Source organism: Mastomys coucha, unplaced genomic scaffold (assembly GCF_008632895.1).
Source record: "Mastomys coucha isolate ucsf_1 unplaced genomic scaffold, UCSF_Mcou_1 pScaffold20, whole genome shotgun sequence".
In the NCBI taxonomy this organism is placed as follows: domain Eukaryota; kingdom Metazoa; phylum Chordata; class Mammalia; order Rodentia; family Muridae; genus Mastomys; species Mastomys coucha.
Genome location: NW_022196903.1, coordinates 11657695 through 11667343, shown reverse-complemented (window position 1 = coordinate 11667343; position 9649 = coordinate 11657695). Strand labels below are relative to the sequence as shown.

Sequence of the window (9649 nt, the reverse complement as noted above, 5' to 3'; positions counted from 1 at the left end):
AAAATTAAATATGTGATCTGTTCCCATTATTGCTAAATGCTAATGACTATGTGTAATATCAAAGAAATGCTTGAAATATATCCTGACAATAGCATAAATGATGACATCTGATTGTGGAAGGATTTTAAGAAATTTTAATGTAATTCTGAATATTTTAAATAACATTAAAATATTCATATGTGTGTGTGTGTGTGCGTGTGTGTGTGTAATTTTTTTTGTTACTGCAGCACTTTTATTTTTCTTTACACAATGACGTGTTGTTGGGGCCTAATGTTCTCACTGAACAGTAGAAAACCAAAATTTGTCATTTCTTAAAGAATTGAGTACAAAAAACCTTACATAAATCAAAAGGATGAATACATTTACAGGTGTCTGATGCAAACGTTCCCAACTCAAGGCAAGTAACACCCCATGGAGGTCAGGAGGGAAAAAAACCAGAACGGAAACTGGGTCCTAAGGCTCGGACTTTCCCACCCTGTTAGACTGGCAAGAAGGACTGGTAACTGGTCTAGGAACCCTTGCCAGTCTTGGGAAATCCTGGAAGTCTGCTGTCGGCTAATACCCTGCACAGATCACTACGTGGTGCTCACAGAGAACCACTAGGCTGGGGACTTCCTCTTCCACAGCGTGCTCTCCCCAGGCACCAAGTGACCGAGCCCCATGAACTAAGGACTAAATCAAGATATGCACAGGGTATTAACTATGTACCAAGGGAACAGTTAACTTGAATACAAGGTCAAAAACCAGCAACAAGTTCTATGATCCAGTGCTGACATCAGATACAAGCTTCAAGGACAAATTTCTTTTCCAAGGCTTATTCCAGTTTCATGAGGCTAGCGTGAGGCAAATGGATACTTCAAAATCAGCTCATGCGGCAGATACCTGGCACCTGCTCAGTCCATCTTTGCGGTGGACGATGGAGGGGCTGGACTCATCGTACTTCTGCTTGCTGATCCACATCTGCTGGAAAGTGGACAGTGAGGCCAGGATGGAGCCTCCAATCCAGACTGAGGACTTGTGCTCAGGGGGAGCAATGACCTTAATCTTCGTTGTGCTGGGTCCTAGGGCCTGTGGTCTTCTGCATCTTGTCAGCAATGCCTGGACACATGGTGGTACCACCAGACAGCACTGTGTTGGCTTACAGGTCTTTGCGGATGTACACATCACACTTCATGATAGAGTTGAAGGTGGTGTCGTGGATGCCACAGGATTCCATGCCCAGGAAGGAAGTCTGGAAGAGTGTGCCTCCGGACACCGATACTGCTCATTGCAGATGGTGATCCCCTGCCCAGCAGGTAGCTCATACCTCTTCTCCAAGGAAGAAGATGATGCACCAGTAGCCATTTCTTGCTCAAAATCCAGGGCAACATAGCACAGCTTCTCCTTTAAGTCATGAACAATTTCCCTCTCAGCAGTTGGTGGTAAAGTGGTAGCCCTGTTCAGTCAGGATCTTCAAAGAGGTAGTCTGTCAGGTCCCAGCCAGCCAAGTCCAGAAGCAAGATGGCGTGGGGAATGGCATAGCCCTCATAAATGGGCACTGTGTGTGTGACCCCATCACCAGAGTCCATGACAATGCCAGTGGTGCACCCAGATGCATATAAGGACAGCACCGCCTGAATGACCACTAACATGGCTGGGGTATTGAAGGTTTCAAACATTATCTGTGTCATCTTCTCTCTGTTATTTAGGGTTCAGTGGGGCTTTGGTCAGAAGCACCGAGTGCTTCTCAGGGGCCAAACGCAGCTCATTGTAGAAGGTGTGGTGCCAGATCTTCTCCATGTCATCCCAGTTGGTGACAATGCCATGCTCGATCTGGTACTTCAGGGTGAGGATGCCCCTCTTGCTCTGGGTCTCATCGCCCACGTCGGAGTCCTTCTGGCCCATGCCTACCATGACGCCCTGGTGTCGGGGGCGTCCAATGATGGAAGGGAACAGGGCCCTAGGGGCATTGTTGCCAGGAAAGCCAGCTTTGCCCATATCGGAGCCATTGTCAATGGGAGCCATTGTCAATGAAGAGTGTGGCCATTTCTTTTTCCAAAGCTCTAGGCGAAGGACTCGGCGTTGGAGCAGCGGAAAGAAGAGCGGTGTGAGGCAGCAGAGTGTGAGACCTGTGTGGTATGTGTGTGTGTGTGTGTGTGTGTGTGTGTGTGTGTGTGTGTGAGAGAGAGAGAGAGAGAGTGAGAGAGAGAGAGAGAGAGAGAGAGAGAGAGAGAGAGAGAGAGATTTTATACACAAATCAACATTGCAGTGTGAATTTAAGGCTGAGAAACCACTCATGTTTTTAAAATATGGTTTATTGTCCTTGTATCATTTGAGTTTTTTGATCAAACATTTCTGACTTCACTGTGAAGAGAAAAACAATGCCAATCACAGGGTCCTGGGTGTAAGGATCCTTATAAAGGTTACACCAGAGTAGTATGACTTCAACGAGGGGCTTTTGATGAGAAGTCCAAAAAGGTACAAAATGGCTTAATGGGAGGAATATTTCAAAGTAGAGTTGATAGTTAAGATTAGGGTTAGGAATCGGTTTAGGGTTAGGGTTAGGGTTAGAGTTCACTTTCTGCACACTTCTCATCAAATTGTGCCACCTCCTTCAAAGAAACATGGAATAGGTAGAAATATTATTATCACTGTAAAAGTATGTTTTACTCTTCTAAAAGTCATTTCTGGCATTTTTAAAAAACAATACAAGGATATTGTTGATAACTGGAAACAAATGCAAAGGATGTATTTTAAATTAGAAGTTACTATAAATCAATTCTTGAATATACAATAGAGGGATTAGAGAAAGTTCTCCAAAAAGAGTGATTTTTTTTTCCTGAGAAACAATGGATCTTTCCCATAAAATATAAGTGTGGAAAACATTTAAGCTGCAACTTAATAAAAATTAGTCTGATTCCCAAAGACTACTAGGTTACAGTTTATTCAAGAAAAAATTTCTTGACATATTTGGAGTGTGTTTGTTAATTCTACTAATGTCTTGGGACCTGTTAATCATTGAATTTTCTGATAAGTAGAATGCCTAAACATATGCAAATAGGTAAATTTTATTTATAGATAAAAATAAATGAACTTGTTTTGACAGACTTTCCCAATTTTATGTGTCTTTAGTCAAGACATGGTTGCAGATGAGTAGAGATTCAAGTTTAGTATTGATTATCAATTGATAAGTTTCATCTTATAATGCTGTTTATAATCAAACAGCTATGAATATTACACTGTCAAAGTTAACATAATATCACACTCTCTCCATTTTTATGTAAACTCCAAATACTAATGACCAGGAATTGGTAAATTGTCCATAAAATAATTTACCAGCTCCCGGTCATTAGTATTTAACAATTTCGAAGGTGTAAATACTTAAATTAAATTAAATTAAGGTGTCAATTTTAGGTGACAATATAGTCAATGTCACTAGAACATTCAAGGGATGAATAAACAAAAATGCAGTTGTATATTATGATATAATGCTTCTACTATGCAAATAACTTCAAAAGCATAATAACAGTAAAATAATCAAGGTGTGATAACTTTTAAGTCCTGATTACTCTTGGTTTTGTTTTATTTTAATCGTGGGTTTATATATTTTTATTTTAGAAATAGATATAGATAACTAAGACTGTACAAATTCCTGAATACTTACAATTCAAATCATGTATACAAATTAAGCACTGCACCAAGGTAACACCTCATTTTGTAAATGAAATTTACTTATACACAGAGTAAAGCATAAGCTTTGGAAGGTAAAGTAGATGTAACACCAAAGAGATGAAAGGGCTATGTCATATCTCTGAGATAATGGAAGTTCATCAGACTGTACTGTGCTTTGTATTTGGAAGTCTCTATGAATGTGCAGGAAAGGCTTAGAGGATAAAGCATTGAGGCCATCTCTAAAAACAGGTCATATTTCTAAGATCCAACAGGGAGGAATGAGAAATTCACCCTCAGTTATCCTCTGATGGCCACTCCTAAATCATAAAACAAGAAAATATAGACCCAAAGTATAAAATGTATGTACTATCTTAGTCACAAATACATTCTTTAACATGAACTTTTAATACAATTGTAATTATGTCTATGTGTACATATGTCTGTATGTACATATATACAAATACACATAGATTGAATCATATAGATAACAGAAAGCTAGGAGTTGTGGGTTAATTTAATTAACATGTATGACATTATATTTAATTAGTTTGACTTTTGATAATGATTGCAAGACCAGTAGTATTCAAATGCTAAATTGCCTCTTAATGCTACTAAACGTATTTTATTATCTTGCTTGGAAATCACTCTACCACTAGCCTTAGTATTTTAATCATAATTTAGGGACATTAAGACGGGAAAAGCATCGAAAACATAATCCACAAGTCTCATGACTTATAAGAACCTGTTTTTCTTACTTTCTTACATCTGTGCCCTTACCGTCTTTAACCTTTTAAATATAACCAAAGCTGGTGGCAACTTGGAGCACTAACAACATTTGTATGGTTTCAAATTTGTCATACATCCCAATTTGTGTTTTCCCAAGCCGCTTCTGATTTTTCTCATGTATTTACTCACCTACAGTAGATTTTGAAAACTTTGACAGCTATTAAAATAGAGAATATCAAGAAGGTTAGTTAGTGCCCTTATTAAAACTCAAGAAGACATTGAAATACAAAGAAAGAAGTGGAAAGGTTTCACTCCTATTGAATTCATTGAGAAGCAACAGATTGGGGTTGGGATTTATGTTTTAAGTCATGTTTTACATATCTGTCTCATATTGAGTATGCCTATGTGTAATGGTATTTTTAAGTCTTTGTGCTTGCCAGTGTTAAAGTTGGGTTCTTTGTAGGTGTCCTGACAATTGAGCTTAAGTTTGTTAAAAGAGGAAGCATATGCCATGTTTCTTCTGCATAGTAAGTGCTGATATCACTTCTCCTCTCAGAAATTAATACTTGTATGCATTGTTTATTTATTTGTTCCTAAAAATTGTACTCTAAATAAGAAAGAAAAGCATTTCAAAAGATACACAAAGTAAATGTATGTGACACATGGATATGCATTGCTGCTTCTTTGCTCATATATGCATGCATCACTCATGTATCTGCATTTTGAGTCTTTCAAGGTGCTTATGAGTTCACAAAGGCCTTTATACTTTTATATTCTATTTTGTTCTTTGCTATTATTAGAGTCTGATACATGGGGTTCTTAAATACTGCTTTCGACTTCTCAGAACCTTTGGCTTTTCCAGACTCAAGTTACCGTATTATATAATTTATTGAAAGCCAATAATTACTAAGACATGTGGTAGGCGCTTATCACGAGTAACGTCACACTACTGGCTCTATGTACAAGCTAGAATAGGGCAAATGGTACAATTAGAGGCAAGTTCCTTGGTGCATAACAATAGAAGCCTTAGTGACACTGTAAGATTAAGAAAAGGCTAAAACATCTTTAAAACTACTCATTACCACCAGTCAAGATGTGCATATTTGACCTTTATGGTAATCGGAAGCATCACCGCTTATGCAGTAGGTGGCTAAATAATCGTCACTTTCGACACAGTTTTCCTTGAAGTGACCGAAGGTTAACATGCTTGATCCTGAAGCTGACACAGACATTGAATCAACTCATCAACGGTCACTGTGAAAGGCCACTGTCTTCATCACCTAGGTTACAGTGACAGGACAGAATGTTGTAGGTTTTCTTCTCAGCAAAAGATAGAGGGATGTAAGTGCTGACTGCTCTGTGCATCTCAAAGGTCACAAAATTACTGAGCAACCTCTCCCTGGGGTGCATATTCACTCTGTGTTGTGATAATCACGGAACTTGCATCAAAAATAATTGCTTTGTTTATTACCTTGTTGTCTTATGATATTAAAGCCTCATCCTAGATTCAGAAATCCCTTCATAGCTGATCTTTCTCCCTTTCCCTGGAATTGCCATTAACCCCAGTCTTTTTAATTTGAATATATGAGCAGTTGCAGTGAGGAATCTCAAAACTAAATCAGTATCTTCAAGTAATATAAAATCAACACTGTAAGGAGAGGTAACATCACAATTCTAGCACTTGAAAAAAATATTTTTAATCATGTGAAATGAATGTAACTGTTTCCACAGTATCCCTGCCTCCAGTGTTTCAGTTGAAGATATAGAAATCCATGAGGTAAGTACTGTTATTCTTTAACATCAAATGAAACTAATTTTTGTGTTACCATTCTCCTGTTTCCATAGTAAAACATCCTAAAATGTAATCATAAGAAATATGGTATGTATGCTATATCCGTATAAATTTGAAGCATAATAATGTAGCCTATACAGACCGAAGAGTTTACCTGTCATAAAAATTATGGCAAAGGGATAAAAACATTTTTGCAGGTAGCCAATGTAAAAGTGGTTTACAGCACAAAGCCAAAATTCCCCCAAATATCTGTGACTTTAATGTCACTTAAAAGTGGCCATTGATAATTGCCTTTAATAAACACAACATTAACCAGTGTATACATAGAAAAGCAAGCAACTTCTTGTATTTCAGTCATTGCTTTTGCTGTGAAACCTGGAGAGTGCTTCAGGATTCATTATGATGCATGGAATATATAAGCAATAAGGCATGACAGGAAGTGTGGTTATCATACGATAATCACACCCCTGGGTCATTACAAAGCAAAGAGAAGGATGGTGTCCCTTTCATTCTCCCTGGGGTGTGATTACTGAACAACGAATCCTACTCCATGCCATTACCTTAGAGCTTTATAGAAAGTCTTTGTGGGGAAGAAAAACTGTATGCTTTTATTGCTCAAAGAAGACAAGGTTGGCAGTTTATAACATCAACATTTGTTCATTTAAGTCAGTCAGTTTACCAGTACTGATCTGTTCCTTTTAAATGAGCACGTGCCAAGACCAATCAGAATCCAGGACCATAAAAACAGAACCTACTCTGTGTTTGTACAGTGCTGTTTCCACAAACAGTCTAATATCTAAAAGTAACGTGTGGAAGAAATAATCTTCAAATATTATTACTACTTTCCAAAGTTGTGAACTCAGATGTACAGACTGGACTGAGGAGAGCAATGTAAAGTAGCTGACTGATCAAGCATGGGTCAACGGAGTATGCACATTCTTTTTTTTTTCTATTTAGTTCCTTATCCAAATCAGGTGACAACTCAATTTAAAGTGCTCAGTCAGATACTGAATCCCATTGCTGTCATTCAAATTATAGCCTAAGGGTCCCTGTTGTGATCTCAAAACTTTTCCTTCTACATAATATGTTTTACATTGCTTGACAGTAGTCTTGTCCCTTTATTTAAGGTTATGCCATCTCGAGGCAGATATTACCTCAACTAATGAATCTTGTCTGTCATGCAAACTACTCATTTTATAACAATATTTTATTTGCATACATGCAGAACATTTATTTCCATAAAGTTTTGTATATATAATATATAGATGTTATTTTTCTCATAATTTAGAAGAAAGAGACAGGCTACTAGGAAATGAAGTTATGCAGCTTATTCAGTACTTCCAGTGCTACCACGCTAATTCCGAACATGAATCATGGTTTCATTGACATCTCATAATGCAGTGAGAACACCAAACAGAAGCATGTAAAGGGAAAAGGGTCTGTTGGCTCATGGGTTCAGAGGGTCTGACCCATCCCAGCAGGAAACAATTGGTGTCTATAGTGGCAGTGTAATGCAGTGGTAATTTCTTTATCCAATTTATGAAGACAGTGCAAGAAACCCATCTTAGAACCCAACAGAAAGTATAACCTGAGAGGTTGTCCCTAGAAAACTTCTTCGATCAGCTTGGCCCTTGGCCTAAAGATACCACAGCTTTCCTAAGAACAATGATCAAATGAAAACTCTAACATAAACTGTATTGAAAAGGACATTAATGAAAGTTATCTTTGACAAAGATCCTTGTATGATTGCACTGTCACATACTAGTTAATTTCGGCAGCTCCATTCTTAGACGTTAGACTCTCAGAGAATAGTAATTTTAAGGCATGCTGATGTAAAAAACAAACAGGTAACAGCATAAATCCCTGGAAAAGAGAATGATCTACCTTGAAGTCTGTCACTATCCTGTTCTTTACTGGGGGCATTCTCTGAGTTGATTGATCTAGTATTTCATGATTAGTAAAAAAGTTCTTGGCATATCTTTAGAACAGAAGGTGACACTACTTGTAGTACCAAAACAGAATACTAAGTTTCAGAGTGGTTCATAGGTTTCAACAAATGCAACTGATAAGTAAAGTAACTTGTAAAGGGTTTTCAATCATATACATATATTGACTTTAATAAATGCCCATGATGCCATAGATGTTCAACACCCTCAGCCGCCACTAGCATAGACTATTGTCCATTAATAAAGAAAACTAGGAATTTCCAGTAATCTATTTGTAACTGTAGTTAAGTGATCTTGGATGTAGATTCTCTCACTCGTCTTGTCTTCTGTATAGATTTTCTGCTTTGGGTCAATTTTGGTGCTTTTGATGGTTTTTGGAGCCTGTCTTTACATATTAAATTAGAAGCTGCTTCCTTGTAAGTCCCTAAGAGTGAAGAGAGCTCACACAGTTCAGGAAGATCCTGAAGTTTGAAGGATTTATAGTCTACTTCCCAAGATTATAAAAGCAGTGACAACCACTAAGGAGAGCTGTTTGCAAATCATGAAGTTCTACAGGGGCTTGAAGGATTCCTCTTTCATGAGACAGCACTATGATGGGGTGGGCATTTTGGTGATACAACTGTATTTAAGTAAACCACTCTCTTATAAATAATTCCTGCTCTCTGTTCCTTTAAACTATCGCAATGAACTGAATGACTCACTAACACAGACTAAGGTAAACTTTTTCTTTAGTTTGTTATTGGTGCCTTATCTAAAGTGAACAGGCTCTGGGCCATACCTCCACAATTAAAACCACAGAACAGAAAACTACTTGATCAGACTTCTTGGAATAAACCATACAATATCTGCAATACTAAATAGTAGCATAACATCTTTAAAATGAAAGTGATCAATTTACCAATCTAAATACAATGGGATGTATTTCAAAACGAAATTTAAAAGGATCTTTCTTTCAGATAAAGACAGATTTTAAAATATTTAGTGAATCAAAAGAATGTAAACACATATACACATCACATGGGGTGCTAACAGGAAGAGAGAGAAAGAGTAGAGAGAGAAGAGTGTCATAGAAACTTAAATGGTAGAAGAACAGATGGATAGTGAACAAAATAATAGCAAAATAAACTATTTCCATAAAAATATGAATTCCAGAGTGTGACAGGGTAGAGAAGTTATTGGTGTAAGAAGAGAAGTGGGGCATTCTTTCTGTTTCTCTAGCAATAACATTTTATAAGACTATAGACAACACAAGTAAGATATTTACATAGATATGCAGTCAAATTATAGAACTTGTCTACCTCTTGTGGGAATGAGTTTCCAGGTTTGGACTAGAGAGGTCAACCCTGGGTATGTTCCTGATTTTATTTTGCTTTCCTTTGCTTTTCAATATCAGCTCTCTCACTGATGCCCAGGGCCCTTCAATTAACCTGTCCAAAATGCTCCAGGAGTCTACCTATTGCTATTTCCTCTACATTGAGATTACAACCATGTGTCAACACAATCTACTTTTAACACGGATGGCATATATTATACC

General features: G+C 37.5%; 1 pseudogene; it reads right to left on the bottom strand.

Moving 5' to 3' along the window:
• Positions 1-867: 867 nt before the first annotated feature.
• LOC116098482 lies at positions 868-2332 on the bottom strand (annotated as a pseudogene).
• Positions 2333-9649: the final 7317 nt, after the last annotated feature.